At 51.7% G+C, this 26562-nt stretch overlaps 53 non-coding genes across 53 annotated transcripts; 17 read left to right on the top strand and 36 right to left on the bottom strand.

Annotated features, from left to right (window-relative positions):
• Positions 1-714: 714 nt before the first annotated feature.
• On the bottom strand, positions 715-787 carry Trnav-aac. Its single transcript has one exon. It is a non-coding gene; the product is annotated as a tRNA-Val (tRNA).
• Positions 788-945: 158 nt separating this feature from the next.
• On the bottom strand, positions 946-1018 carry Trnav-cac. Its single transcript has one exon. It is a non-coding gene; the product is annotated as a tRNA-Val (tRNA).
• A 379-nt stretch (positions 1019-1397) lies between these two features.
• On the top strand, positions 1398-1471 carry Trnap-agg. The gene has a single exon. It is a non-coding gene; the product is annotated as a tRNA-Pro (tRNA).
• Positions 1472-2192: 721 nt separating this feature from the next.
• Positions 2193-2265, bottom strand: Trnav-aac. Its single transcript has one exon. It is a non-coding gene; the product is annotated as a tRNA-Val (tRNA).
• A 158-nt stretch (positions 2266-2423) lies between these two features.
• Trnav-cac lies at positions 2424-2496 on the bottom strand. Its single transcript has one exon. It is a non-coding gene; the product is annotated as a tRNA-Val (tRNA).
• Positions 2497-2875: 379 nt separating this feature from the next.
• Trnap-agg lies at positions 2876-2949 on the top strand. Its single transcript has one exon. It is a non-coding gene; the product is annotated as a tRNA-Pro (tRNA).
• A 723-nt stretch (positions 2950-3672) lies between these two features.
• Positions 3673-3745, bottom strand: Trnav-aac. Its single transcript has one exon. It is a non-coding gene; the product is annotated as a tRNA-Val (tRNA).
• A 158-nt stretch (positions 3746-3903) lies between these two features.
• Trnav-cac lies at positions 3904-3976 on the bottom strand. Its single transcript has one exon. It is a non-coding gene; the product is annotated as a tRNA-Val (tRNA).
• A 379-nt stretch (positions 3977-4355) lies between these two features.
• Positions 4356-4429, top strand: Trnap-agg. The gene has a single exon. It is a non-coding gene; the product is annotated as a tRNA-Pro (tRNA).
• Positions 4430-5151: 722 nt separating this feature from the next.
• Trnav-aac lies at positions 5152-5224 on the bottom strand. Its single transcript has one exon. It is a non-coding gene; the product is annotated as a tRNA-Val (tRNA).
• A 158-nt stretch (positions 5225-5382) lies between these two features.
• On the bottom strand, positions 5383-5455 carry Trnav-cac. The gene has a single exon. It is a non-coding gene; the product is annotated as a tRNA-Val (tRNA).
• A 382-nt stretch (positions 5456-5837) lies between these two features.
• Positions 5838-5911, top strand: Trnap-agg. The gene has a single exon. It is a non-coding gene; the product is annotated as a tRNA-Pro (tRNA).
• Positions 5912-6633: 722 nt separating this feature from the next.
• On the bottom strand, positions 6634-6706 carry Trnav-aac. Its single transcript has one exon. It is a non-coding gene; the product is annotated as a tRNA-Val (tRNA).
• A 158-nt stretch (positions 6707-6864) lies between these two features.
• On the bottom strand, positions 6865-6937 carry Trnav-cac. Its single transcript has one exon. It is a non-coding gene; the product is annotated as a tRNA-Val (tRNA).
• A 379-nt stretch (positions 6938-7316) lies between these two features.
• On the top strand, positions 7317-7390 carry Trnap-agg. The gene has a single exon. It is a non-coding gene; the product is annotated as a tRNA-Pro (tRNA).
• A 722-nt stretch (positions 7391-8112) lies between these two features.
• On the bottom strand, positions 8113-8185 carry Trnav-aac. The gene has a single exon. It is a non-coding gene; the product is annotated as a tRNA-Val (tRNA).
• A 158-nt stretch (positions 8186-8343) lies between these two features.
• On the bottom strand, positions 8344-8416 carry Trnav-cac. Its single transcript has one exon. It is a non-coding gene; the product is annotated as a tRNA-Val (tRNA).
• Positions 8417-8795: 379 nt separating this feature from the next.
• Positions 8796-8869, top strand: Trnap-agg. Its single transcript has one exon. It is a non-coding gene; the product is annotated as a tRNA-Pro (tRNA).
• Positions 8870-9590: 721 nt separating this feature from the next.
• Positions 9591-9663, bottom strand: Trnav-aac. The gene has a single exon. It is a non-coding gene; the product is annotated as a tRNA-Val (tRNA).
• Positions 9664-9821: 158 nt separating this feature from the next.
• Positions 9822-9894, bottom strand: Trnav-cac. Its single transcript has one exon. It is a non-coding gene; the product is annotated as a tRNA-Val (tRNA).
• A 379-nt stretch (positions 9895-10273) lies between these two features.
• On the top strand, positions 10274-10347 carry Trnap-agg. Its single transcript has one exon. It is a non-coding gene; the product is annotated as a tRNA-Pro (tRNA).
• Positions 10348-11071: 724 nt separating this feature from the next.
• Positions 11072-11144, bottom strand: Trnav-aac. Its single transcript has one exon. It is a non-coding gene; the product is annotated as a tRNA-Val (tRNA).
• Positions 11145-11302: 158 nt separating this feature from the next.
• Trnav-cac lies at positions 11303-11375 on the bottom strand. The gene has a single exon. It is a non-coding gene; the product is annotated as a tRNA-Val (tRNA).
• Positions 11376-11754: 379 nt separating this feature from the next.
• On the top strand, positions 11755-11828 carry Trnap-agg. The gene has a single exon. It is a non-coding gene; the product is annotated as a tRNA-Pro (tRNA).
• A 721-nt stretch (positions 11829-12549) lies between these two features.
• Trnav-aac lies at positions 12550-12622 on the bottom strand. The gene has a single exon. It is a non-coding gene; the product is annotated as a tRNA-Val (tRNA).
• Positions 12623-12780: 158 nt separating this feature from the next.
• Trnav-cac lies at positions 12781-12853 on the bottom strand. Its single transcript has one exon. It is a non-coding gene; the product is annotated as a tRNA-Val (tRNA).
• Positions 12854-13232: 379 nt separating this feature from the next.
• Trnap-agg lies at positions 13233-13306 on the top strand. The gene has a single exon. It is a non-coding gene; the product is annotated as a tRNA-Pro (tRNA).
• A 722-nt stretch (positions 13307-14028) lies between these two features.
• Trnav-aac lies at positions 14029-14101 on the bottom strand. The gene has a single exon. It is a non-coding gene; the product is annotated as a tRNA-Val (tRNA).
• Positions 14102-14259: 158 nt separating this feature from the next.
• On the bottom strand, positions 14260-14332 carry Trnav-cac. The gene has a single exon. It is a non-coding gene; the product is annotated as a tRNA-Val (tRNA).
• Positions 14333-14711: 379 nt separating this feature from the next.
• Positions 14712-14785, top strand: Trnap-agg. Its single transcript has one exon. It is a non-coding gene; the product is annotated as a tRNA-Pro (tRNA).
• A 722-nt stretch (positions 14786-15507) lies between these two features.
• On the bottom strand, positions 15508-15580 carry Trnav-aac. The gene has a single exon. It is a non-coding gene; the product is annotated as a tRNA-Val (tRNA).
• Positions 15581-15738: 158 nt separating this feature from the next.
• Trnav-cac lies at positions 15739-15811 on the bottom strand. Its single transcript has one exon. It is a non-coding gene; the product is annotated as a tRNA-Val (tRNA).
• A 379-nt stretch (positions 15812-16190) lies between these two features.
• Positions 16191-16264, top strand: Trnap-agg. The gene has a single exon. It is a non-coding gene; the product is annotated as a tRNA-Pro (tRNA).
• A 722-nt stretch (positions 16265-16986) lies between these two features.
• Trnav-aac lies at positions 16987-17059 on the bottom strand. The gene has a single exon. It is a non-coding gene; the product is annotated as a tRNA-Val (tRNA).
• Positions 17060-17217: 158 nt separating this feature from the next.
• On the bottom strand, positions 17218-17290 carry Trnav-cac. Its single transcript has one exon. It is a non-coding gene; the product is annotated as a tRNA-Val (tRNA).
• A 379-nt stretch (positions 17291-17669) lies between these two features.
• On the top strand, positions 17670-17743 carry Trnap-agg. The gene has a single exon. It is a non-coding gene; the product is annotated as a tRNA-Pro (tRNA).
• A 723-nt stretch (positions 17744-18466) lies between these two features.
• Positions 18467-18539, bottom strand: Trnav-aac. The gene has a single exon. It is a non-coding gene; the product is annotated as a tRNA-Val (tRNA).
• Positions 18540-18697: 158 nt separating this feature from the next.
• Trnav-cac lies at positions 18698-18770 on the bottom strand. Its single transcript has one exon. It is a non-coding gene; the product is annotated as a tRNA-Val (tRNA).
• A 379-nt stretch (positions 18771-19149) lies between these two features.
• Trnap-agg lies at positions 19150-19223 on the top strand. The gene has a single exon. It is a non-coding gene; the product is annotated as a tRNA-Pro (tRNA).
• A 723-nt stretch (positions 19224-19946) lies between these two features.
• Trnav-aac lies at positions 19947-20019 on the bottom strand. Its single transcript has one exon. It is a non-coding gene; the product is annotated as a tRNA-Val (tRNA).
• A 158-nt stretch (positions 20020-20177) lies between these two features.
• Positions 20178-20251, bottom strand: Trnav-cac. Its single transcript has one exon. It is a non-coding gene; the product is annotated as a tRNA-Val (tRNA).
• A 379-nt stretch (positions 20252-20630) lies between these two features.
• Trnap-agg lies at positions 20631-20704 on the top strand. The gene has a single exon. It is a non-coding gene; the product is annotated as a tRNA-Pro (tRNA).
• Positions 20705-21426: 722 nt separating this feature from the next.
• Trnav-aac lies at positions 21427-21499 on the bottom strand. Its single transcript has one exon. It is a non-coding gene; the product is annotated as a tRNA-Val (tRNA).
• A 158-nt stretch (positions 21500-21657) lies between these two features.
• On the bottom strand, positions 21658-21730 carry Trnav-cac. The gene has a single exon. It is a non-coding gene; the product is annotated as a tRNA-Val (tRNA).
• A 379-nt stretch (positions 21731-22109) lies between these two features.
• Trnap-agg lies at positions 22110-22183 on the top strand. Its single transcript has one exon. It is a non-coding gene; the product is annotated as a tRNA-Pro (tRNA).
• Positions 22184-22906: 723 nt separating this feature from the next.
• On the bottom strand, positions 22907-22979 carry Trnav-aac. Its single transcript has one exon. It is a non-coding gene; the product is annotated as a tRNA-Val (tRNA).
• Positions 22980-23137: 158 nt separating this feature from the next.
• On the bottom strand, positions 23138-23210 carry Trnav-cac. The gene has a single exon. It is a non-coding gene; the product is annotated as a tRNA-Val (tRNA).
• Positions 23211-23589: 379 nt separating this feature from the next.
• Trnap-agg lies at positions 23590-23663 on the top strand. Its single transcript has one exon. It is a non-coding gene; the product is annotated as a tRNA-Pro (tRNA).
• Positions 23664-24385: 722 nt separating this feature from the next.
• On the bottom strand, positions 24386-24458 carry Trnav-aac. Its single transcript has one exon. It is a non-coding gene; the product is annotated as a tRNA-Val (tRNA).
• Positions 24459-24616: 158 nt separating this feature from the next.
• On the bottom strand, positions 24617-24689 carry Trnav-cac. The gene has a single exon. It is a non-coding gene; the product is annotated as a tRNA-Val (tRNA).
• Positions 24690-25068: 379 nt separating this feature from the next.
• On the top strand, positions 25069-25142 carry Trnap-agg. Its single transcript has one exon. It is a non-coding gene; the product is annotated as a tRNA-Pro (tRNA).
• Positions 25143-25864: 722 nt separating this feature from the next.
• Trnav-aac lies at positions 25865-25937 on the bottom strand. The gene has a single exon. It is a non-coding gene; the product is annotated as a tRNA-Val (tRNA).
• A 158-nt stretch (positions 25938-26095) lies between these two features.
• On the bottom strand, positions 26096-26168 carry Trnav-cac. Its single transcript has one exon. It is a non-coding gene; the product is annotated as a tRNA-Val (tRNA).
• Positions 26169-26562: the final 394 nt, after the last annotated feature.

Below are 26562 nucleotides of genomic sequence, written 5' to 3'. Positions count from 1 at the left end.
TGCAAACTGATCGCACGTCAGTGGCTGAGTCAGCGCAAAAAGCTCGCCGTCAATATCAAATGAACTTCTTATTCGATGTGAGCAATTGACACTCTGGTCCGACGCGTTAAAAAAAAAATAAAAAAAAACAAAGTGGCTAGGGTACCTGGCTCTCACCCAGGAGGCGCGGGTTCGATTCCCGGTACCGGAAATGCGCATTTTGTTGCTCCTCTTATGCGACTTGGCCCGACTTAGCTCGACTGACGCTACGCTGACGCTTGCAGAAAACTACGTTAAGTACGATTCGTGGTAACAAGTGACGGCGAGAGCGATGCGACACCTGTCCACCTCTTATCGAGGCACCTAACTGTGGTCAACAAAGCTGGAGGACTGCAAGACATTGCCACGGGGGTTGAATGCAGCTAACCACACTGCTTAGTGTCCTAACAGTGGAGACAGGTTCAAAAAAAAAAAAAAAAAAAATGGGTATAATTCCTGCTTAGGGTGCAGGAGGTCCCGGGTTCAAATCCCGGACGAGCCAACGCGTTTTGTGCAAACTGATCGCACGTCAGTGGCTGAGTCAGCGCAAAAAGCTCGCCGTCAATATCAAACGAATTTCTTATTCGACGTGAGCAATTGACACTCTGGTCCGACGCGTGAAGGCGATTACGAAGGTTTCGGGTACAGGTGGTAGCAGATGCATGTTAGTAAGTCTTGCTTAAAGTGATGAAAAAGTGTTTCCGCCCGGGATCGAACCGGGGACCTTCTGCGTGTTAGGCAGACGTGATAACCGCTACACCACGGAAACTGCTTGTGTGCACCGTACTGCACAGACAACTTGTAGTGATGTTGCCATCGTAACTAAAAAATTCAATAAATGTGGTACTTGCAAAACGAAGGGACGTGCGGCAGATCCACACACGAAGTGGCTCATTGGAGGACAATACGACATAGGCAGGAAAATACTGTTCCCGCCCGGGATCGAACCGGGGACCTTCTGCGTGTGAAGCAGACGTGATAACCGCTACACTACGGAAACGACGGACACGACGAGTCCATCCTTTTTCACTCAAACTTGCCTCAGCCTTTCTATCGTCGGCGAATGCACACACGACAGATCTTTTGTCAGCCTGGAACCCATCACAGCCGAGGGCTCAAGAAGTCTTCGGGGTGCTCGAGAGGGTGTCTGCCGTAGCACCCCTAACGAGATAGCGGCGTTTCGCGCAGTCGTTATTGCGAGTCATATCAGCAAAGCAATCACTTTCTCAGCAGCAAGCAGTGCGAGCCCAGCGGCAGCTCTACATGAAGGTACCGACAGCCCAGGAAGGCCGCCCCCATCCCGCCAGCGTACACGAGACTTCCAGGGCACCCTGGACGACATCGAGGGATTGGAATAATTGGCAATCACCGTGTCACAGCGCTCGTTGGTCTAGGGGTATGATTCCTGCTTAGGGTGCAGGAGGTCCCGGGTTCAAATCCCGGACGAGCCCTAGCGTTTTGTGCAAACTGATCGCACGTCAGTGGCTGAGTCAGCGCAAAAAGCTCGCCGTCAATATCAAATGAACTTCTTATTCGATGTGAGCAATTGACACTCTGGTCCGACGCGTTAAAAAAAAAAATAAAAAAAAAACAAAGTGGCTAGGGTACCTGGCTCTCACCCAGGAGGCGCGGGTTCGATTCCCGGTACCGGAAATGCGCATTTTGTTGCTCCTCTTATGCGACTTGGCCCGACTTAGCTCGACTGACGCTACGCTGACGCTTGCAGAAAACTACGTTAAGTACGATTCGTGGTAACAAGTGACGGCGAGAGCGATGCGACACCTGTCCACCTCTTATCGAGGCACCTAACTGTGGTCAACAAAGCTGGAGGACTGCAAGACATTGCCACGGGGGTTGAATGCAGCTAACCACACTGCTTAGTGTCCTAACAGTGGAGACAGGTTCAAAAAAAAAAAAAAAAATGGGTATAATTCCTGCTTAGGGTGCAGGAGGTCCCGGGTTCAAATCCCGGACGAGCCAACGCGTTTTGTGCAAACTGATCGCACGTCAGTGGCTGAGTCAGCGCAAAAAGCTCGCCGTCAATATCAAACGAATTTCTTATTCGACGTGAGCAATTGACACTCTGGTCCGACGCGTGAAGGCGATTACGAAGGTTTCGGGTACAGGTGGTAGCAGATGCATGTTAGTAAGTCTTGCTTAAAGTGATGAAAAAGTGTTTCCGCCCGGGATCGAACCGGGGACCTTCTGCGTGTTAGGCAGACGTGATAACCGCTACACCACGGAAACTGCTTGTGTGCACCGTACTGCACAGACAACTTGTAGTGATGTTGCCATCGTAACTAAAAAATTCAATAAATGTGGTACTTGCAAAACGAAGGGACGTGCGGCAGATCCACACACGAAGTGGCTCATTGGAGGACAATACGACATAGGCAGGAAAATACTGTTCCCGCCCGGGATCGAACCGGGGACCTTCTGCGTGTGAAGCAGACGTGATAACCGCTACACTACGGAAACGACGGACACGACGAGTCCATCCTTTTTCACTCAAACTTGCCTCAGCCTTTCTATCGTCGGCGAATGCACACACGACAGATCTTTTGTCAGCCTGGAACCCATCACAGCCGAGGGCTCAAGAAGTCTTCGGGGTGCTCGAGAGGGTGTCTGCCGTAGCACCCCTAACGAGATAGCGGCGTTTCGCGCAGTCGTTATTGCGAGTCATATCAGCAAAGCAATCACTTTCTCAGCAGCAAGCAGTGCGAGCCCAGCGGCAGCTCTACATGAAGGTACCGACAGCCCAGGAAGGCCGCCCCCATCCCGCCAGCGTACACGAGACTTCCAGGGCACCCTGGACGACATCGAGGGATTGGAATAATTGGCAATCACCGTGTCACAGCGCTCGTTGGTCTAGGGGTATGATTCCTGCTTAGGGTGCAGGAGGTCCCGGGTTCAAATCCCGGACGAGCCCTAGCGTTTTGTGCAAACTGATCGCACGTCAGTGGCTGAGTCAGCGCAAAAAGCTCGCCGTCAATATCAAATGAACTTCTTATTCGATGTGAGCAATTGACACTCTGGTCCGACGCGTTAAAAAAAAAAATAAAAAAAAACAAAGTGGCTAGGGTACCTGGCTCTCACCCAGGAGGCGCGGGTTCGATTCCCGGTACCGGAAATGCGCATTTTGTTGCTCCTCTTATGCGACTTGGCCCGACTTAGCTCGACTGACGCTACGCTGACGCTTGCAGAAAACTACGTTAAGTACGATTCGTGGTAACAAGTGACGGCGAGAGCGATGCGACACCTGTCCACCTCTTATCGAGGCACCTAACTGTGGTCAACAAAGCTGGAGGACTGCAAGACATTGCCACGGGGGTTGAATGCAGCTAACCACACTGCTTAGTGTCCTAACAGTGGAGACAGGTTCAAAAAAAAAAAAAAAAAAAATGGGTATAATTCCTGCTTAGGGTGCAGGAGGTCCCGGGTTCAAATCCCGGACGAGCCAACGCGTTTTGTGCAAACTGATCGCACGTCAGTGGCTGAGTCAGCGCAAAAAGCTCGCCGTCAATATCAAACGAATTTCTTATTCGACGTGAGCAATTGACACTCTGGTCCGACGCGTGAAGGCGATTACGAAGGTTTCGGGTACAGGTGGTAGCAGATGCATGTTAGTAAGTCTTGCTTAAAGTGATGAAAAAGTGTTTCCGCCCGGGATCGAACCGGGGACCTTCTGCGTGTTAGGCAGACGTGATAACCGCTACACCACGGAAACTGCTTGTGTGCACCGTACTGCACAGACAACTTGTAGTGATGTTGCCATCGTAACTAAAAAATTCAATAAATGTGGTACTTGCAAAACGAAGGGACGTGCGGCAGATCCACACACGAAGTGGCTCATTGGAGGACAATACGACATAGGCAGGAAAATACTGTTCCCGCCCGGGATCGAACCGGGGACCTTCTGCGTGTGAAGCAGACGTGATAACCGCTACACTACGGAAACGACGGACACGACGAGTCCATCCTTTTTCACTCAAACTTGCCTCAGCCTTTCTATCGTCGGCGAATGCACACACGACAGATCTTTTGTCAGCCTGGAACCCATCACAGCCGAGGGCTCAAGAAGTCTTCGGGGTGCTCGAGAGGGTGTCTGCCGTAGCACCCCTAACGAGATAGCGGCGTTTCGCGCAGTCGTTATTGCGAGTCATATCAGCAAAGCAATCACTTTCTCAGCAGCAAGCAGTGCGAGCCCAGCGGCAGCTCTACATGAAGGTACCGACAGCCCAGGAAGGCCGCCCCCATCCCGCCAGCGTACACGAGACTTCCAGGGCACCCTGGACGACATCGAGGGATTGGAATAATTGGCAATCACCGTGTCACAGCGCTCGTTGGTCTAGGGGTATGATTCCTGCTTAGGGTGCAGGAGGTCCCGGGTTCAAATCCCGGACGAGCCCTAGCGTTTTGTGCAAACTGATCGCACGTCAGTGGCTGAGTCAGCGCAAAAAGCTCGCCGTCAATATCAAATGAACTTCTTATTCGATGTGAGCAATTGACACTCTGGTCCGACGCGTTAAAAAAAAAAATAAAAAAAAAAGTGGCTAGGGTACCTGGCTCTCACCCAGGAGGCGCGGGTTCGATTCCCGGTACCGGAAATGCGCATTTTGTTGCTCCTCTTATGCGACTTGGCCCGACTTAGCTCGACTGACGCTACGCTGACGCTTGCAGAAAACTACGTTAAGTACGATTCGTGGTAACAAGTGACGGCGAGAGCGATGCGACACCTGTCCACCTCTTATCGAGGCACCTAACTGTGGTCAACAAAGCTGGAGGACTGCAAGACATTGCCACGGGGGTTGAATGCAGCTAACCACACTGCTTAGTGTCCTAACAGTGGAGACAGGTTCAAAAAAAAAAAAAAAAAAAAAATGGGTATAATTCCTGCTTAGGGTGCAGGAGGTCCCGGGTTCAAATCCCGGACGAGCCAACGCGTTTTGTGCAAACTGATCGCACGTCAGTGGCTGAGTCAGCGCAAAAAGCTCGCCGTCAATATCAAACGAATTTCTTATTCGACGTGAGCAATTGACACTCTGGTCCGACGCGTGAAGGCGATTACGAAGGTTTCGGGTACAGGTGGTAGCAGATGCATGTTAGTAAGTCTTGCTTAAAGTGATGAAAAAGTGTTTCCGCCCGGGATCGAACCGGGGACCTTCTGCGTGTTAGGCAGACGTGATAACCGCTACACCACGGAAACTGCTTGTGTGCACCGTACTGCACAGACAACTTGTAGTGATGTTGCCATCGTAACTAAAAAATTCAATAAATGTGGTACTTGCAAAACGAAGGGACGTGCGGCAGATCCACACACGAAGTGGCTCATTGGAGGACAATACGACATAGGCAGGAAAATACTGTTCCCGCCCGGGATCGAACCGGGGACCTTCTGCGTGTGAAGCAGACGTGATAACCGCTACACTACGGAAACGACGGACACGACGAGTCCATCCTTTTTCACTCAAACTTGCCTCAGCCTTTCTATCGTCGGCGAATGCACACACGACAGATCTTTTGTCAGCCTGGAACCCATCACAGCCGAGGGCTCAAGAAGTCTTCGGGGTGCTCGAGAGGGTGTCTGCCGTAGCACCCCTAACGACGAGATAGCGGCGTTTCGCGCAGTCGTTATTGCGAGTCATATCAGCAAAGCAATCACTTTCTCAGCAGCAAGCAGTGCGAGCCCAGCGGCAGCTCTACATGAAGGTACCGACAGCCCAGGAAGGCCGCCCCCATCCCGCCAGCGTACACGAGACTTCCAGGGCACCCTGGACGACATCGAGGGATTGGAATAATTGGCAATCACCGTGTCACAGCGCTCGTTGGTCTAGGGGTATGATTCCTGCTTAGGGTGCAGGAGGTCCCGGGTTCAAATCCCGGACGAGCCCTAGCGTTTTGTGCAAACTGATCGCACGTCAGTGGCTGAGTCAGCGCAAAAAGCTCGCCGTCAATATCAAATGAACTTCTTATTCGATGTGAGCAATTGACACTCTGGTCCGACGCGTTAAAAAAAAAAATAAAAAAAAAAAAGTGGCTAGGGTACCTGGCTCTCACCCAGGAGGCGCGGGTTCGATTCCCGGTACCGGAAATGCGCATTTTGTTGCTCCTCTTATGCGACTTGGCCCGACTTAGCTCGACTGACGCTACGCTGACGCTTGCAGAAAACTACGTTAAGTACGATTCGTGGTAACAAGTGACGGCGAGAGCGATGCGACACCTGTCCACCTCTTATCGAGGCACCTAACTGTGGTCAACAAAGCTGGAGGACTGCAAGACATTGCCACGGGGGTTGAATGCAGCTAACCACACTGCTTAGTGTCCTAACAGTGGAGACAGGTTCAAAAAAAAAAAAAAAAAAAATGGGTATAATTCCTGCTTAGGGTGCAGGAGGTCCCGGGTTCAAATCCCGGACGAGCCAACGCGTTTTGTGCAAACTGATCGCACGTCAGTGGCTGAGTCAGCGCAAAAAGCTCGCCGTCAATATCAAACGAATTTCTTATTCGACGTGAGCAATTGACACTCTGGTCCGACGCGTGAAGGCGATTACGAAGGTTTCGGGTACAGGTGGTAGCAGATGCATGTTAGTAAGTCTTGCTTAAAGTGATGAAAAAGTGTTTCCGCCCGGGATCGAACCGGGGACCTTCTGCGTGTTAGGCAGACGTGATAACCGCTACACCACGGAAACTGCTTGTGTGCACCGTACTGCACAGACAACTTGTAGTGATGTTGCCATCGTAACTAAAAAATTCAATAAATGTGGTACTTGCAAAACGAAGGGACGTGCGGCAGATCCACACACGAAGTGGCTCATTGGAGGACAATACGACATAGGCAGGAAAATACTGTTCCCGCCCGGGATCGAACCGGGGACCTTCTGCGTGTGAAGCAGACGTGATAACCGCTACACTACGGAAACGACGGACACGACGAGTCCATCCTTTTTCACTCAAACTTGCCTCAGCCTTTCTATCGTCGGCGAATGCACACACGACAGATCTTTTGTCAGCCTGGAACCCATCACAGCCGAGGGCTCAAGAAGTCTTCGGGGTGCTCGAGAGGGTGTCTGCCGTAGCACCCCTAACGAGATAGCGGCGTTTCGCGCAGTCGTTATTGCGAGTCATATCAGCAAAGCAATCACTTTCTCAGCAGCAAGCAGTGCGAGCCCAGCGGCAGCTCTACATGAAGGTACCGACAGCCCAGGAAGGCCGCCCCCATCCCGCCAGCGTACACGAGACTTCCAGGGCACCCTGGACGACATCGAGGGATTGGAATAATTGGCAATCACCGTGTCACAGCGCTCGTTGGTCTAGGGGTATGATTCCTGCTTAGGGTGCAGGAGGTCCCGGGTTCAAATCCCGGACGAGCCCTAGCGTTTTGTGCAAACTGATCGCACGTCAGTGGCTGAGTCAGCGCAAAAAGCTCGCCGTCAATATCAAATGAACTTCTTATTCGATGTGAGCAATTGACACTCTGGTCCGACGCGTTAAAAAAAAAAATAAAAAAAAACAAAGTGGCTAGGGTACCTGGCTCTCACCCAGGAGGCGCGGGTTCGATTCCCGGTACCGGAAATGCGCATTTTGTTGCTCCTCTTATGCGACTTGGCCCGACTTAGCTCGACTGACGCTACGCTGACGCTTGCAGAAAACTACGTTAAGTACGATTCGTGGTAACAAGTGACGGCGAGAGCGATGCGACACCTGTCCACCTCTTATCGAGGCACCTAACTGTGGTCAACAAAGCTGGAGGACTGCAAGACATTGCCACGGGGGTTGAATGCAGCTAACCACACTGCTTAGTGTCCTAACAGTGGAGACAGGTTCAAAAAAAAAAAAAAAAAAATGGGTATAATTCCTGCTTAGGGTGCAGGAGGTCCCGGGTTCAAATCCCGGACGAGCCAACGCGTTTTGTGCAAACTGATCGCACGTCAGTGGCTGAGTCAGCGCAAAAAGCTCGCCGTCAATATCAAACGAATTTCTTATTCGACGTGAGCAATTGACACTCTGGTCCGACGCGTGAAGGCGATTACGAAGGTTTCGGGTACAGGTGGTAGCAGATGCATGTTAGTAAGTCTTGCTTAAAGTGATGAAAAAGTGTTTCCGCCCGGGATCGAACCGGGGACCTTCTGCGTGTTAGGCAGACGTGATAACCGCTACACCACGGAAACTGCTTGTGTGCACCGTACTGCACAGACAACTTGTAGTGATGTTGCCATCGTAACTAAAAAATTCAATAAATGTGGTACTTGCAAAACGAAGGGACGTGCGGCAGATCCACACACGAAGTGGCTCATTGGAGGACAATACGACATAGGCAGGAAAATACTGTTCCCGCCCGGGATCGAACCGGGGACCTTCTGCGTGTGAAGCAGACGTGATAACCGCTACACTACGGAAACGACGGACACGACGAGTCCATCCTTTTTCACTCAAACTTGCCTCAGCCTTTCTATCGTCGGCGAATGCACACACGACAGATCTTTTGTCAGCCTGGAACCCATCACAGCCGAGGGCTCAAGAAGTCTTCGGGGTGCTCGAGAGGGTGTCTGCCGTAGCACCCCTAACGAGATAGCGGCGTTTCGCGCAGTCGTTATTGCGAGTCATATCAGCAAAGCAATCACTTTCTCAGCAGCAAGCAGTGCGAGCCCAGCGGCAGCTCTACATGAAGGTACCGACAGCCCAGGAAGGCCGCCCCCATCCCGCCAGCGTACACGAGACTTCCAGGGCACCCTGGACGACATCGAGGGATTGGAATAATTGGCAATCACCGTGTCACAGCGCTCGTTGGTCTAGGGGTATGATTCCTGCTTAGGGTGCAGGAGGTCCCGGGTTCAAATCCCGGACGAGCCCTAGCGTTTTGTGCAAACTGATCGCACGTCAGTGGCTGAGTCAGCGCAAAAAGCTCGCCGTCAATATCAAATGAACTTCTTATTCGATGTGAGCAATTGACACTCTGGTCCGACGCGTTAAAAAAAAAAATAAAAAAAACAAAGTGGCTAGGGTACCTGGCTCTCACCCAGGAGGCGCGGGTTCGATTCCCGGTACCGGAAATGCGCATTTTGTTGCTCCTCTTATGCGACTTGGCCCGACTTAGCTCGACTGACGCTACGCTGACGCTTGCAGAAAACTACGTTAAGTACGATTCGTGGTAACAAGTGACGGCGAGAGCGATGCGACACCTGTCCACCTCTTATCGAGGCACCTAACTGTGGTCAACAAAGCTGGAGGACTGCAAGACATTGCCACGGGGGTTGAATGCAGCTAACCACACTGCTTAGTGTCCTAACAGTGGAGACAGGTTCAAAAAAAAAAAAAAAAAAATGGGTATAATTCCTGCTTAGGGTGCAGGAGGTCCCGGGTTCAAATCCCGGACGAGCCAACGCGTTTTGTGCAAACTGATCGCACGTCAGTGGCTGAGTCAGCGCAAAAAGCTCGCCGTCAATATCAAACGAATTTCTTATTCGACGTGAGCAATTGACACTCTGGTCCGACGCGTGAAGGCGATTACGAAGGTTTCGGGTACAGGTGGTAGCAGATGCATGTTAGTAAGTCTTGCTTAAAGTGATGAAAAAGTGTTTCCGCCCGGGATCGAACCGGGGACCTTCTGCGTGTTAGGCAGACGTGATAACCGCTACACCACGGAAACTGCTTGTGTGCACCGTACTGCACAGACAACTTGTAGTGATGTTGCCATCGTAACTAAAAAATTCAATAAATGTGGTACTTGCAAAACGAAGGGACGTGCGGCAGATCCACACACGAAGTGGCTCATTGGAGGACAATACGACATAGGCAGGAAAATACTGTTCCCGCCCGGGATCGAACCGGGGACCTTCTGCGTGTGAAGCAGACGTGATAACCGCTACACTACGGAAACGACGGACACGACGAGTCCATCCTTTTTCACTCAAACTTGCCTCAGCCTTTCTATCGTCGGCGAATGCACACACGACAGATCTTTTGTCAGCCTGGAACCCATCACAGCCGAGGGCTCAAGAAGTCTTCGGGGTGCTCGAGAGGGTGTCTGCCGTAGCACCCCTAACGAGATAGCGGCGTTTCGCGCAGTCGTTATTGCGAGTCATATCAGCAAAGCAATCACTTTCTCAGCAGCAAGCAGTGCGAGCCCAGCGGCAGCTCTACATGAAGGTACCGACAGCCCAGGAAGGCCGCCCCCATCCCGCCAGCGTACACGAGACTTCCAGGGCACCCTGGACGACATCGAGGGATTGGAATAATTGGCAATCACCGTGTCACAGCGCTCGTTGGTCTAGGGGTATGATTCCTGCTTAGGGTGCAGGAGGTCCCGGGTTCAAATCCCGGACGAGCCCTAGCGTTTTGTGCAAACTGATCGCACGTCAGTGGCTGAGTCAGCGCAAAAAGCTCGCCGTCAATATCAAATGAACTTCTTATTCGATGTGAGCAATTGACACTCTGGTCCGACGCGTTAAAAAAAAAAAATAAAAAAAAACAAAGTGGCTAGGGTACCTGGCTCTCACCCAGGAGGCGCGGGTTCGATTCCCGGTACCGGAAATGCGCATTTTGTTGCTCCTCTTATGCGACTTGGCCCGACTTAGCTCGACTGACGCTACGCTGACGCTTGCAGAAAACTACGTTAAGTACGATTCGTGGTAACAAGTGACGGCGAGAGCGATGCGACACCTGTCCACCTCTTATCGAGGCACCTAACTGTGGTCAACAAAGCTGGAGGACTGCAAGACATTGCCACGGGGGTTGAATGCAGCTAACCACACTGCTTAGTGTCCTAACAGTGGAGACAGGTTCAAAAAAAAAAAAAAAAAAAATGGGTATAATTCCTGCTTAGGGTGCAGGAGGTCCCGGGTTCAAATCCCGGACGAGCCAACGCGTTTTGTGCAAACTGATCGCACGTCAGTGGCTGAGTCAGCGCAAAAAGCTCGCCGTCAATATCAAACGAATTTCTTATTCGACGTGAGCAATTGACACTCTGGTCCGACGCGTGAAGGCGATTACGAAGGTTTCGGGTACAGGTGGTAGCAGATGCATGTTAGTAAGTCTTGCTTAAAGTGATGAAAAAGTGTTTCCGCCCGGGATCGAACCGGGGACCTTCTGCGTGTTAGGCAGACGTGATAACCGCTACACCACGGAAACTGCTTGTGTGCACCGTACTGCACAGACAACTTGTAGTGATGTTGCCATCGTAACTAAAAAATTCAATAAATGTGGTACTTGCAAAACGAAGGGACGTGCGGCAGATCCACACACGAAGTGGCTCATTGGAGGACAATACGACATAGGCAGGAAAATACTGTTCCCGCCCGGGATCGAACCGGGGACCTTCTGCGTGTGAAGCAGACGTGATAACCGCTACACTACGGAAACGACGGACACGACGAGTCCATCCTTTTTCACTCAAACTTGCCTCAGCCTTTCTATCGTCGGCGAATGCACACACGACAGATCTTTTGTCAGCCTGGAACCCATCACAGCCGAGGGCTCAAGAAGTCTTCGGGGTGCTCGAGAGGGTGTCTGCCGTAGCACCCCTAACGAGATAGCGGCGTTTCGCGCAGTCGTTATTGCGAGTCATATCAGCAAAGCAATCACTTTCTCAGCAGCAAGCAGTGCGAGCCCAGCGGCAGCTCTACATGAAGGTACCGACAGCCCAGGAAGGCCGCCCCCATCCCGCCAGCGTACACGAGACTTCCAGGGCACCCTGGACGACATCGAGGGATTGGAATAATTGGCAATCACCGTGTCACAGCGCTCGTTGGTCTAGGGGTATGATTCCTGCTTAGGGTGCAGGAGGTCCCGGGTTCAAATCCCGGACGAGCCCTAGCGTTTTGTGCAAACTGATCGCACGTCAGTGGCTGAGTCAGCGCAAAAAGCTCGCCGTCAATATCAAATGAACTTCTTATTCGATGTGAGCAATTGACACTCTGGTCCGACGCGTTAAAAAAAAAAATAAAAAAAACAAAGTGGCTAGGGTACCTGGCTCTCACCCAGGAGGCGCGGGTTCGATTCCCGGTACCGGAAATGCGCATTTTGTTGCTCCTCTTATGCGACTTGGCCCGACTTAGCTCGACTGACGCTACGCTGACGCTTGCAGAAAACTACGTTAAGTACGATTCGTGGTAACAAGTGACGGCGAGAGCGATGCGACACCTGTCCACCTCTTATCGAGGCACCTAACTGTGGTCAACAAAGCTGGAGGACTGCAAGACATTGCCACGGGGGTTGAATGCAGCTAACCACACTGCTTAGTGTCCTAACAGTGGAGACAGGTTCAAAAAAAAAAAAAAAAAAATGGGTATAATTCCTGCTTAGGGTGCAGGAGGTCCCGGGTTCAAATCCCGGACGAGCCAACGCGTTTTGTGCAAACTGATCGCACGTCAGTGGCTGAGTCAGCGCAAAAAGCTCGCCGTCAATATCAAACGAATTTCTTATTCGACGTGAGCAATTGACACTCTGGTCCGACGCGTGAAGGCGATTACGAAGGTTTCGGGTACAGGTGGTAGCAGATGCATGTTAGTAAGTCTTGCTTAAAGTGATGAAAAAGTGTTTCCGCCCGGGATCGAACCGGGGACCTTCTGCGTGTTAGGCAGACGTGATAACCGCTACACCACGGAAACTGCTTGTGTGCACCGTACTGCACAGACAACTTGTAGTGATGTTGCCATCGTAACTAAAAAATTCAATAAATGTGGTACTTGCAAAACGAAGGGACGTGCGGCAGATCCACACACGAAGTGGCTCATTGGAGGACAATACGACATAGGCAGGAAAATACTGTTCCCGCCCGGGATCGAACCGGGGACCTTCTGCGTGTGAAGCAGACGTGATAACCGCTACACTACGGAAACGACGGACACGACGAGTCCATCCTTTTTCACTCAAACTTGCCTCAGCCTTTCTATCGTCGGCGAATGCACACACGACAGATCTTTTGTCAGCCTGGAACCCATCACAGCCGAGGGCTCAAGAAGTCTTCGGGGTGCTCGAGAGGGTGTCTGCCGTAGCACCCCTAACGAGATAGCGGCGTTTCGCGCAGTCGTTATTGCGAGTCATATCAGCAAAGCAATCACTTTCTCAGCAGCAAGCAGTGCGAGCCCAGCGGCAGCTCTACATGAAGGTACCGACAGCCCAGGAAGGCCGCCCCCATCCCGCCAGCGTACACGAGACTTCCAGGGCACCCTGGACGACATCGAGGGATTGGAATAATTGGCAATCACCGTGTCACAGCGCTCGTTGGTCTAGGGGTATGATTCCTGCTTAGGGTGCAGGAGGTCCCGGGTTCAAATCCCGGACGAGCCCTAGCGTTTTGTGCAAACTGATCGCACGTCAGTGGCTGAGTCAGCGCAAAAAGCTCGCCGTCAATATCAAATGAACTTCTTATTCGATGTGAGCAATTGACACTCTGGTCCGACGCGTTAAAAAAAAAAATAAAAAAAAAAAAGTGGCTAGGGTACCTGGCTCTCACCCAGGAGGCGCGGGTTCGATTCCCGGTACCGGAAATGCGCATTTTGTTGCTCCTCTTATGCGACTTGGCCCGACTTAGCTCGACTGACGCTACGCTGACGCTTGCAGAAAACTACGTTAAGTACGATTCGTGGTAACAAGTGACGGCGAGAGCGATGCGACACCTGTCCACCTCTTATCGAGGCACCTAACTGTGGTCAACAAAGCTGGAGGACTGCAAGACATTGCCACGGGGGTTGAATGCAGCTAACCACACTGCTTAGTGTCCTAACAGTGGAGACAGGTTCAAAAAAAAAAAAAAAAAAAATGGGTATAATTCCTGCTTAGGGTGCAGGAGGTCCCGGGTTCAAATCCCGGACGAGCCAACGCGTTTTGTGCAAACTGATCGCACGTCAGTGGCTGAGTCAGCGCAAAAAGCTCGCCGTCAATATCAAACGAATTTCTTATTCGACGTGAGCAATTGACACTCTGGTCCGACGCGTGAAGGCGATTACGAAGGTTTCGGGTACAGGTGGTAGCAGATGCATGTTAGTAAGTCTTGCTTAAAGTGATGAAAAAGTGTTTCCGCCCGGGATCGAACCGGGGACCTTCTGCGTGTTAGGCAGACGTGATAACCGCTACACCACGGAAACTGCTTGTGTGCACCGTACTGCACAGACAACTTGTAGTGATGTTGCCATCGTAACTAAAAAATTCAATAAATGTGGTACTTGCAAAACGAAGGGACGTGCGGCAGATCCACACACGAAGTGGCTCATTGGAGGACAATACGACATAGGCAGGAAAATACTGTTCCCGCCCGGGATCGAACCGGGGACCTTCTGCGTGTGAAGCAGACGTGATAACCGCTACACTACGGAAACGACGGACACGACGAGTCCATCCTTTTTCACTCAAACTTGCCTCAGCCTTTCTATCGTCGGCGAATGCACACACGACAGATCTTTTGTCAGCCTGGAACCCATCACAGCCGAGGGCTCAAGAAGTCTTCGGGGTGCTCGAGAGGGTGTCTGCCGTAGCACCCCTAACGAGATAGCGGCGTTTCGCGCAGTCGTTATTGCGAGTCATATCAGCAAAGCAATCACTTTCTCAGCAGCAAGCAGTGCGAGCCCAGCGGCAGCTCTACATGAAGGTACCGACAGCCCAGGAAGGCCGCCCCCATCCCGCCAGCGTACACGAGACTTCCAGGGCACCCTGGACGACATCGAGGGATTGGAATAATTGGCAATCACCGTGTCACAGCGCTCGTTGGTCTAGGGGTATGATTCCTGCTTAGGGTGCAGGAGGTCCCGGGTTCAAATCCCGGACGAGCCCTAGCGTTTTGTGCAAACTGATCGCACGTCAGTGGCTGAGTCAGCGCAAAAAGCTCGCCGTCAATATCAAATGAACTTCTTATTCGATGTGAGCAATTGACACTCTGGTCCGACGCGTTAAAAAAAAAAATAAAAAAAAAAAAAGTGGCTAGGGTACCTGGCTCTCACCCAGGAGGCGCGGGTTCGATTCCCGGTACCGGAAATGCGCATTTTGTTGCTCCTCTTATGCGACTTGGCCCGACTTAGCTCGACTGACGCTACGCTGACGCTTGCAGAAAACTACGTTAAGTACGATTCGTGGTAACAAGTGACGGCGAGAGCGATGCGACACCTGTCCACCTCTTATCGAGGCACCTAACTGTGGTCAACAAAGCTGGAGGACTGCAAGACATTGCCACGGGGGTTGAATGCAGCTAACCACACTGCTTAGTGTCCTAACAGTGGAGACAGGTTCAAAAAAAAAAAAAAAAAAATGGGTATAATTCCTGCTTAGGGTGCAGGAGGTCCCGGGTTCAAATCCCGGACGAGCCAACGCGTTTTGTGCAAACTGATCGCACGTCAGTGGCTGAGTCAGCGCAAAAAGCTCGCCGTCAATATCAAACGAATTTCTTATTCGACGTGAGCAATTGACACTCTGGTCCGACGCGTGAAGGCGATTACGAAGGTTTCGGGTACAGGTGGTAGCAGATGCATGTTAGTAAGTCTTGCTTAAAGTGATGAAAAAGTGTTTCCGCCCGGGATCGAACCGGGGACCTTCTGCGTGTTAGGCAGACGTGATAACCGCTACACCACGGAAACTGCTTGTGTGCACCGTACTGCACAGACAACTTGTAGTGATGTTGCCATCGTAACTAAAAAATTCAATAAATGTGGTACTTGCAAAACGAAGGGACGTGCGGCAGATCCACACACGAAGTGGCTCATTGGAGGACAATACGACATAGGCAGGAAAATACTGTTCCCGCCCGGGATCGAACCGGGGACCTTCTGCGTGTGAAGCAGACGTGATAACCGCTACACTACGGAAACGACGGACACGACGAGTCCATCCTTTTTCACTCAAACTTGCCTCAGCCTTTCTATCGTCGGCGAATGCACACACGACAGATCTTTTGTCAGCCTGGAACCCATCACAGCCGAGGGCTCAAGAAGTCTTCGGGGTGCTCGAGAGGGTGTCTGCCGTAGCACCCCTAACGAGATAGCGGCGTTTCGCGCAGTCGTTATTGCGAGTCATATCAGCAAAGCAATCACTTTCTCAGCAGCAAGCAGTGCGAGCCCAGCGGCAGCTCTACATGAAGGTACCGACAGCCCAGGAAGGCCGCCCCCATCCCGCCAGCGTACACGAGACTTCCAGGGCACCCTGGACGACATCGAGGGATTGGAATAATTGGCAATCACCGTGTCACAGCGCTCGTTGGTCTAGGGGTATGATTCCTGCTTAGGGTGCAGGAGGTCCCGGGTTCAAATCCCGGACGAGCCCTAGCGTTTTGTGCAAACTGATCGCACGTCAGTGGCTGAGTCAGCGCAAAAAGCTCGCCGTCAATATCAAATGAACTTCTTATTCGATGTGAGCAATTGACACTCTGGTCCGACGCGTTAAAAAAAAAAATAAAAAAAAAAAAGTGGCTAGGGTACCTGGCTCTCACCCAGGAGGCGCGGGTTCGATTCCCGGTACCGGAAATGCGCATTTTGTTGCTCCTCTTATGCGACTTGGCCCGACTTAGCTCGACTGACGCTACGCTGACGCTTGCAGAAAACTACGTTAAGTACGATTCGTGGTAACAAGTGACGGCGAGAGCGATGCGACACCTGTCCACCTCTTATCGAGGCACCTAACTGTGGTCAACAAAGCTGGAGGACTGCAAGACATTGCCACGGGGGTTGAATGCAGCTAACCACACTGCTTAGTGTCCTAACAGTGGAGACAGGTTCAAAAAAAAAAAAAAAAAAAATGGGTATAATTCCTGCTTAGGGTGCAGGAGGTCCCGGGTTCAAATCCCGGACGAGCCAACGCGTTTTGTGCAAACTGATCGCACGTCAGTGGCTGAGTCAGCGCAAAAAGCTCGCCGTCAATATCAAACGAATTTCTTATTCGACGTGAGCAATTGACACTCTGGTCCGACGCGTGAAGGCGATTACGAAGGTTTCGGGTACAGGTGGTAGCAGATGCATGTTAGTAAGTCTTGCTTAAAGTGATGAAAAAGTGTTTCCGCCCGGGATCGAACCGGGGACCTTCTGCGTGTTAGGCAGACGTGATAACCGCTACACCACGGAAACTGCTTGTGTGCACCGTACTGCACAGACAACTTGTAGTGATGTTGCCATCGTAACTAAAAAATTCAATAAATGTGGTACTTGCAAAACGAAGGGACGTGCGGCAGATCCACACACGAAGTGGCTCATTGGAGGACAATACGACATAGGCAGGAAAATACTGTTCCCGCCCGGGATCGAACCGGGGACCTTCTGCGTGTGAAGCAGACGTGATAACCGCTACACTACGGAAACGACGGACACGACGAGTCCATCCTTTTTCACTCAAACTTGCCTCAGCCTTTCTATCGTCGGCGAATGCACACACGACAGATCTTTTGTCAGCCTGGAACCCATCACAGCCGAGGGCTCAAGAAGTCTTCGGGGTGCTCGAGAGGGTGTCTGCCGTAGCACCCCTAACGAGATAGCGGCGTTTCGCGCAGTCGTTATTGCGAGTCATATCAGCAAAGCAATCACTTTCTCAGCAGCAAGCAGTGCGAGCCCAGCGGCAGCTCTACATGAAGGTACCGACAGCCCAGGAAGGCCGCCCCCATCCCGCCAGCGTACACGAGACTTCCAGGGCACCCTGGACGACATCGAGGGATTGGAATAATTGGCAATCACCGTGTCACAGCGCTCGTTGGTCTAGGGGTATGATTCCTGCTTAGGGTGCAGGAGGTCCCGGGTTCAAATCCCGGACGAGCCCTAGCGTTTTGTGCAAACTGATCGCACGTCAGTGGCTGAGTCAGCGCAAAAAGCTCGCCGTCAATATCAAATGAACTTCTTATTCGATGTGAGCAATTGACACTCTGGTCCGACGCGTTAAAAAAAAAAATAAAAAAAAACAAAGTGGCTAGGGTACCTGGCTCTCACCCAGGAGGCGCGGGTTCGATTCCCGGTACCGGAAATGCGCATTTTGTTGCTCCTCTTATGCGACTTGGCCCGACTTAGCTCGACTGACGCTACGCTGACGCTTGCAGAAAACTACGTTAAGTACGATTCGTGGTAACAAGTGACGGCGAGAGCGATGCGACACCTGTCCACCTCTTATCGAGGCACCTAACTGTGGTCAACAAAGCTGGAGGACTGCAAGACATTGCCACGGGGGTTGAATGCAGCTAACCACACTGCTTAGTGTCCTAACAGTGGAGACAGGTTCAAAAAAAAAAAAAAAAAAAATGGGTATAATTCCTGCTTAGGGTGCAGGAGGTCCCGGGTTCAAATCCCGGACGAGCCAACGCGTTTTGTGCAAACTGATCGCACGTCAGTGGCTGAGTCAGCGCAAAAAGCTCGCCGTCAATATCAAACGAATTTCTTATTCGACGTGAGCAATTGACACTCTGGTCCGACGCGTGAAGGCGATTACGAAGGTTTCGGGTACAGGTGGTAGCAGATGCATGTTAGTAAGTCTTGCTTAAAGTGATGAAAAAGTGTTTCCGCCCGGGATCGAACCGGGGACCTTCTGCGTGTTAGGCAGACGTGATAACCGCTACACCACGGAAACTGCTTGTGTGCACCGTACTGCACAGACAACTTGTAGTGATGTTGCCATCGTAACTAAAAAATTCAATAAATGTGGTACTTGCAAAACGAAGGGACGTGCGGCAGATCCACACACGAAGTGGCTCATTGGAGGACAATACGACATAGGCAGGAAAATACTGTTCCCGCCCGGGATCGAACCGGGGACCTTCTGCGTGTGAAGCAGACGTGATAACCGCTACACTACGGAAACGACGGACACGACGAGTCCATCCTTTTTCACTCAAACTTGCCTCAGCCTTTCTATCGTCGGCGAATGCACACACGACAGATCTTTTGTCAGCCTGGAACCCATCACAGCCGAGGGCTCAAGAAGTCTTCGGGGTGCTCGAGAGGGTGTCTGCCGTAGCACCCCTAACGAGATAGCGGCGTTTCGCGCAGTCGTTATTGCGAGTCATATCAGCAAAGCAATCACTTTCTCAGCAGCAAGCAGTGCGAGCCCAGCGGCAGCTCTACATGAAGGTACCGACAGCCCAGGAAGGCCGCCCCCATCCCGCCAGCGTACACGAGACTTCCAGGGCACCCTGGACGACATCGAGGGATTGGAATAATTGGCAATCACCGTGTCACAGCGCTCGTTGGTCTAGGGGTATGATTCCTGCTTAGGGTGCAGGAGGTCCCGGGTTCAAATCCCGGACGAGCCCTAGCGTTTTGTGCAAACTGATCGCACGTCAGTGGCTGAGTCAGCGCAAAAAGCTCGCCGTCAATATCAAATGAACTTCTTATTCGATGTGAGCAATTGACACTCTGGTCCGACGCGTTAAAAAAAAAAATAAAAAAAAACAAAGTGGCTAGGGTACCTGGCTCTCACCCAGGAGGCGCGGGTTCGATTCCCGGTACCGGAAATGCGCATTTTGTTGCTCCTCTTATGCGACTTGGCCCGACTTAGCTCGACTGACGCTACGCTGACGCTTGCAGAAAACTACGTTAAGTACGATTCGTGGTAACAAGTGACGGCGAGAGCGATGCGACACCTGTCCACCTCTTATCGAGGCACCTAACTGTGGTCAACAAAGCTGGAGGACTGCAAGACATTGCCACGGGGGTTGAATGCAGCTAACCACACTGCTTAGTGTCCTAACAGTGGAGACAGGTTCAAAAAAAAAAAAAAAAAAAATGGGTATAATTCCTGCTTAGGGTGCAGGAGGTCCCGGGTTCAAATCCCGGACGAGCCAACGCGTTTTGTGCAAACTGATCGCACGTCAGTGGCTGAGTCAGCGCAAAAAGCTCGCCGTCAATATCAAACGAATTTCTTATTCGACGTGAGCAATTGACACTCTGGTCCGACGCGTGAAGGCGATTACGAAGGTTTCGGGTACAGGTGGTAGCAGATGCATGTTAGTAAGTCTTGCTTAAAGTGATGAAAAAGTGTTTCCGCCCGGGATCGAACCGGGGACCTTCTGCGTGTTAGGCAGACGTGATAACCGCTACACCACGGAAACTGCTTGTGTGCACCGTACTGCACAGACAACTTGTAGTGATGTTGCCATCGTAACTAAAAAATTCAATAAATGTGGTACTTGCAAAACGAAGGGACGTGCGGCAGATCCACACACGAAGTGGCTCATTGGAGGACAATACGACATAGGCAGGAAAATACTGTTCCCTGCCCGGGATCGAACCGGGGACCTTCTGCGTGTGAAGCAGACGTGATAACCGCTACACTACGGAAACGACGGACACGACGAGTCCATCCTTTTTCACTCAAACTTGCCTCAGCCTTTCTATCGTCGGCGAATGCACACACGACAGATCTTTTGTCAGCCTGGAACCCATCACAGCCGAGGGCTCAAGAAGTCTTCGGGGTGCTCGAGAGGGTGTCTGCCGTAGCACCCCTAACGAGATAGCGGCGTTTCGCGCAGTCGTTATTGCGAGTCATATCAGCAAAGCAATCACTTTCTCAGCAGCAAGCAGTGCGAGCCCAGCGGCAGCTCTACATGAAGGTACCGACAGCCCAGGAAGGCCGCCCCCATCCCGCCAGCGTACACGAGACTTCCAGGGCACCCTGGACGACATCGAGGGATTGGAATAATTGGCAATCACCGTGTCACAGCGCTCGTTGGTCTAGGGGTATGATTCCTGCTTAGGGTGCAGGAGGTCCCGGGTTCAAATCCCGGACGAGCCCTAGCGTTTTGTGCAAACTGATCGCACGTCAGTGGCTGAGTCAGCGCAAAAAGCTCGCCGTCAATATCAAATGAACTTCTTATTCGATGTGAGCAATTGACACTCTGGTCCGACGCGTTAAAAAAAAAAATAAAAAAAACAAAGTGGCTAGGGTACCTGGCTCTCACCCAGGAGGCGCGGGTTCGATTCCCGGTACCGGAAATGCGCATTTTGTTGCTCCTCTTATGCGACTTGGCCCGACTTAGCTCGACTGACGCTACGCTGACGCTTGCAGAAAACTACGTTAAGTACGATTCGTGGTAACAAGTGACGGCGAGAGCGATGCGACACCTGTCCACCTCTTATCGAGGCACCTAACTGTGGTCAACAAAGCTGGAGGACTGCAAGACATTGCCACGGGGGTTGAATGCAGCTAACCACACTGCTTAGTGTCCTAACAGTGGAGACAGGTTCAAAAAAAAAAAAAAAAAAAATGGGTATAATTCCTGCTTAGGGTGCAGGAGGTCCCGGGTTCAAATCCCGGACGAGCCAACGCGTTTTGTGCAAACTGATCGCACGTCAGTGGCTGAGTCAGCGCAAAAAGCTCGCCGTCAATATCAAACGAATTTCTTATTCGACGTGAGCAATTGACACTCTGGTCCGACGCGTGAAGGCGATTACGAAGGTTTCGGGTACAGGTGGTAGCAGATGCATGTTAGTAAGTCTTGCTTAAAGTGATGAAAAAGTGTTTCCGCCCGGGATCGAACCGGGGACCTTCTGCGTGTTAGGCAGACGTGATAACCGCTACACCACGGAAACTGCTTGTGTGCACCGTACTGCACAGACAACTTGTAGTGATGTTGCCATCGTAACTAAAAAATTCAATAAATGTGGTACTTGCAAAACGAAGGGACGTGCGGCAGATCCACACACGAAGTGGCTCATTGGAGGACAATACGACATAGGCAGGAAAATACTGTTCCCGCCCGGGATCGAACCGGGGACCTTCTGCGTGTGAAGCAGACGTGATAACCGCTACACTACGGAAACGACGGACACGACGAGTCCATCCTTTTTCACTCAAACTTGCCTCAGCCTTTCTATCGTCGGCGAATGCACACACGACAGATCTTTTGTCAGCCTGGAACCCATCACAGCCGAGGGCTCAAGAAGTCTTCGGGGTGCTCGAGAGGGTGTCTGCCGTAGCACCCCTAACGAGATAGCGGCGTTTCGCGCAGTCGTTATTGCGAGTCATATCAGCAAAGCAATCACTTTCTCAGCAGCAAGCAGTGCGAGCCCAGCGGCAGCTCTACATGAAGGTACCGACAGCCCAGGAAGGCCGCCCCCATCCCGCCAGCGTACACGAGACTTCCAGGGCACCCTGGACGACATCGAGGGATTGGAATAATTGGCAATCACCGTGTCACAGCGCTCGTTGGTCTAGGGGTATGATTCCTGCTTAGGGTGCAGGAGGTCCCGGGTTCAAATCCCGGACGAGCCCTAGCGTTTTGTGCAAACTGATCGCACGTCAGTGGCTGAGTCAGCGCAAAAAGCTCGCCGTCAATATCAAATGAACTTCTTATTCGATGTGAGCAATTGACACTCTGGTCCGACGCGTTAAAAAAAAAAATAAAAAAAAACAAAGTGGCTAGGGTACCTGGCTCTCACCCAGGAGGCGCGGGTTCGATTCCCGGTACCGGAAATGCGCATTTTGTTGCTCCTCTTATGCGACTTGGCCCGACTTAGCTCGACTGACGCTACGCTGACGCTTGCAGAAAACTACGTTAAGTACGATTCGTGGTAACAAGTGACGGCGAGAGCGATGCGACACCTGTCCACCTCTTATCGAGGCACCTAACTGTGGTCAACAAAGCTGGAGGACTGCAAGACATTGCCACGGGGGTTGAATGCAGCTAACCACACTGCTTAGTGTCCTAACAGTGGAGACAGGTTCAAAAAAAAAAAAAAAAAAAATGGGTATAATTCCTGCTTAGGGTGCAGGAGGTCCCGGGTTCAAATCCCGGACGAGCCAACGCGTTTTGTGCAAACTGATCGCACGTCAGTGGCTGAGTCAGCGCAAAAAGCTCGCCGTCAATATCAAACGAATTTCTTATTCGACGTGAGCAATTGACACTCTGGTCCGACGCGTGAAGGCGATTACGAAGGTTTCGGGTACAGGTGGTAGCAGATGCATGTTAGTAAGTCTTGCTTAAAGTGATGAAAAAGTGTTTCCGCCCGGGATCGAACCGGGGACCTTCTGCGTGTTAGGCAGACGTGATAACCGCTACACCACGGAAACTGCTTGTGTGCACCGTACTGCACAGACAACTTGTAGTGATGTTGCCATCGTAACTAAAAAATTCAATAAATGTGGTACTTGCAAAACGAAGGGACGTGCGGCAGATCCACACACGAAGTGGCTCATTGGAGGACAATACGACATAGGCAGGAAAATACTGTTCCCGCCCGGGATCGAACCGGGGACCTTCTGCGTGTGAAGCAGACGTGATAACCGCTACACTACGGAAACGACGGACACGACGAGTCCATCCTTTTTCACTCAAACTTGCCTCAGCCTTTCTATCGTCGGCGAATGCACACACGACAGATCTTTTGTCAGCCTGGAACCCATCACAGCCGAGGGCTCAAGAAGTCTTCGGGGTGCTCGAGAGGGTGTCTGCCGTAGCACCCCTAACGAGATAGCGGCGTTTCGCGCAGTCGTTATTGCGAGTCATATCAGCAAAGCAATCACTTTCTCAGCAGCAAGCAGTGCGAGCCCAGCGGCAGCTCTACATGAAGGTACCGACAGCCCAGGAAGGCCGCCCCCATCCCGCCAGCGTACACGAGACTTCCAGGGCACCCTGGACGACATCGAGGGATTGGAATAATTGGCAATCACCGTGTCACAGCGCTCGTTGGTCTAGGGGTATGATTCCTGCTTAGGGTGCAGGAGGTCCCGGGTTCAAATCCCGGACGAGCCCTAGCGTTTTGTGCAAACTGATCGCACGTCAGTGGCTGAGTCAGCGCAAAAAGCTCGCCGTCAATATCAAATGAACTTCTTATTCGATGTGAGCAATTGACACTCTGGTCCGACGCGTTAAAAAAAAAAATAAAAAAAAAAAAGTGGCTAGGGTACCTGGCTCTCACCCAGGAGGCGCGGGTTCGATTCCCGGTACCGGAAATGCGCATTTTGTTGCTCCTCTTATGCGACTTGGCCCGACTTAGCTCGACTGACGCTACGCTGACGCTTGCAGAAAACTACGTTAAGTACGATTCGTGGTAACAAGTGACGGCGAGAGCGATGCGACACCTGTCCACCTCTTATCGAGGCACCTAACTGTGGTCAACAAAGCTGGAGGACTGCAAGACATTGCCACGGGGGTTGAATGCAGCTAACCACACTGCTTAGTGTCCTAACAGTGGAGACAGGTTCAAAAAAAAAAAAAAAAAAAATGGGTATAATTCCTGCTTAGGGTGCAGGAGGTCCCGGGTTCAAATCCCGGACGAGCCAACGCGTTTTGTGCAAACTGATCGCACGTCAGTGGCTGAGTCAGCGCAAAAAGCTCGCCGTCAATATCAAACGAATTTCTTATTCGACGTGAGCAATTGACACTCTGGTCCGACGCGTGAAGGCGATTACGAAGGTTTCGGGTACAGGTGGTAGCAGATGCATGTTAGTAAGTCTTGCTTAAAGTGATGAAAAAGTGTTTCCGCCCGGGATCGAACCGGGGACCTTCTGCGTGTTAGGCAGACGTGATAACCGCTACACCACGGAAACTGCTTGTGTGCACCGTACTGCACAGACAACTTGTAGTGATGTTGCCATCGTAACTAAAAAATTCAATAAATGTGGTACTTGCAAAACGAAGGGACGTGCGGCAGATCCACACACGAAGTGGCTCATTGGAGGACAATACGACATAGGCAGGAAAATACTGTTCCCGCCCGGGATCGAACCGGGGACCTTCTGCGTGTGAAGCAGACGTGATAACCGCTACACTACGGAAACGACGGACACGACGAGTCCATCCTTTTTCACTCAAACTTGCCTCAGCCTTTCTATCGTCGGCGAATGCACACACGACAGATCTTTTGTCAGCCTGGAACCCATCACAGCCGAGGGCTCAAGAAGTCTTCGGGGTGCTCGAGAGGGTGTCTGCCGTAGCACCCCTAACGAGATAGCGGCGTTTCGCGCAGTCGTTATTGCGAGTCATATCAGCAAAGCAATCACTTTCTCAGCAGCAAGCAGTGCGAGCCCAGCGGCAGCTCTACATGAAGGTACCGACAGCCCAGGAAGGCCGCCCCCATCCCGCCAGCGTACACGAGACTTCCAGGGCACCCTGGACGACATCGAGGGATTGGAATAATTGGCAATCACCGTGTCACAGCGCTCGTTGGTCTAGGGGTATGATTCCTGCTTAGGGTGCAGGAGGTCCCGGGTTCAAATCCCGGACGAGCCCTAGCGTTTTGTGCAAACTGATCGCACGTCAGTGGCTGAGTCAGCGCAAAAAGCTCGCCGTCAATATCAAATGAACTTCTTATTCGATGTGAGCAATTGACACTCTGGTCCGACGCGTTAAAAAAAAAAATAAAAAAAAAAAAGTGGCTAGGGTACCTGGCTCTCACCCAGGAGGCGCGGGTTCGATTCCCGGTACCGGAAATGCGCATTTTGTTGCTCCTCTTATGCGACTTGGCCCGACTTAGCTCGACTGACGCTACGCTGACGCTTGCAGAAAACTACGTTAAGTACGATTCGTGGTAACAAGTGACGGCGAGAGCGATGCGACACCTGTCCACCTCTTATCGAGGCACCTAACTGTGGTCAACAAAGCTGGAGGACTGCAAGACATTGCCACGGGGGTTGAATGCAGCTAACCACACTGCTTAGTGTCCTAACAGTGGAGACAGGTTCAAAAAAAAAAAAAAAAAAAATGGGTATAATTCCTGCTTAGGGTGCAGGAGGTCCCGGGTTCAAATCCCGGACGAGCCAACGCGTTTTGTGCAAACTGATCGCACGTCAGTGGCTGAGTCAGCGCAAAAAGCTCGCCGTCAATATCAAACGAATTTCTTATTCGACGTGAGCAATTGACACTCTGGTCCGACGCGTGAAGGCGATTACGAAGGTTTCGGGTACAGGTGGTAGCAGATGCATGTTAGTAAGTCTTGCTTAAAGTGATGAAAAAGTGTTTCCGCCCGGGATCGAACCGGGGACCTTCTGCGTGTTAGGCAGACGTGATAACCGCTACACCACGGAAACTGCTTGTGTGCACCGTACTGCACAGACAACTTGTAGTGATGTTGCCATCGTAACTAAAAAATTCAATAAATGTGGTACTTGCAAAACGAAGGGACGTGCGGCAGATCCACACACGAAGTGGCTCATTGGAGGACAATACGACATAGGCAGGAAAATACTGTTCCCGCCCGGGATCGAACCGGGGACCTTCTGCGTGTGAAGCAGACGTGATAACCGCTACACTACGGAAACGACGGACACGACGAGTCCATCCTTTTTCACTCAAACTTGCCTCAGCCTTTCTATCGTCGGCGAATGCACACACGACAGATCTTTTGTCAGCCTGGAACCCATCACAGCCGAGGGCTCAAGAAGTCTTCGGGGTGCTCGAGAGGGTGTCTGCCGTAGCACCCCTAACGAGATAGCGGCGTTTCGCGCAGTCGTTATTGCGAGTCATATCAGCAAAGCAATCACTTTCTCAGCAGCAAGCAGTGCGAGCCCAGCGGCAGCTCTACATGAAGGTACCGACAGCCCAGGAAGGCCGCCCCCATCCCGCCAGCGTACACGAGACTTCCAGGGCACCCTGGACGACATCGAGGGATTGGAATAATTGGCAATCACCGTGTCACAGCGCTCGTTGGTCTAG

Source organism: Schistocerca piceifrons, unplaced genomic scaffold, assembly GCF_021461385.2.
Source record: "Schistocerca piceifrons isolate TAMUIC-IGC-003096 unplaced genomic scaffold, iqSchPice1.1 HiC_scaffold_585, whole genome shotgun sequence".
NCBI classification, from domain to species: domain Eukaryota; kingdom Metazoa; phylum Arthropoda; class Insecta; order Orthoptera; family Acrididae; genus Schistocerca; species Schistocerca piceifrons.
Note: the sequence above shows the minus strand (reverse complement) of the source record. Positions and strands in the feature narration are given on the sequence as shown.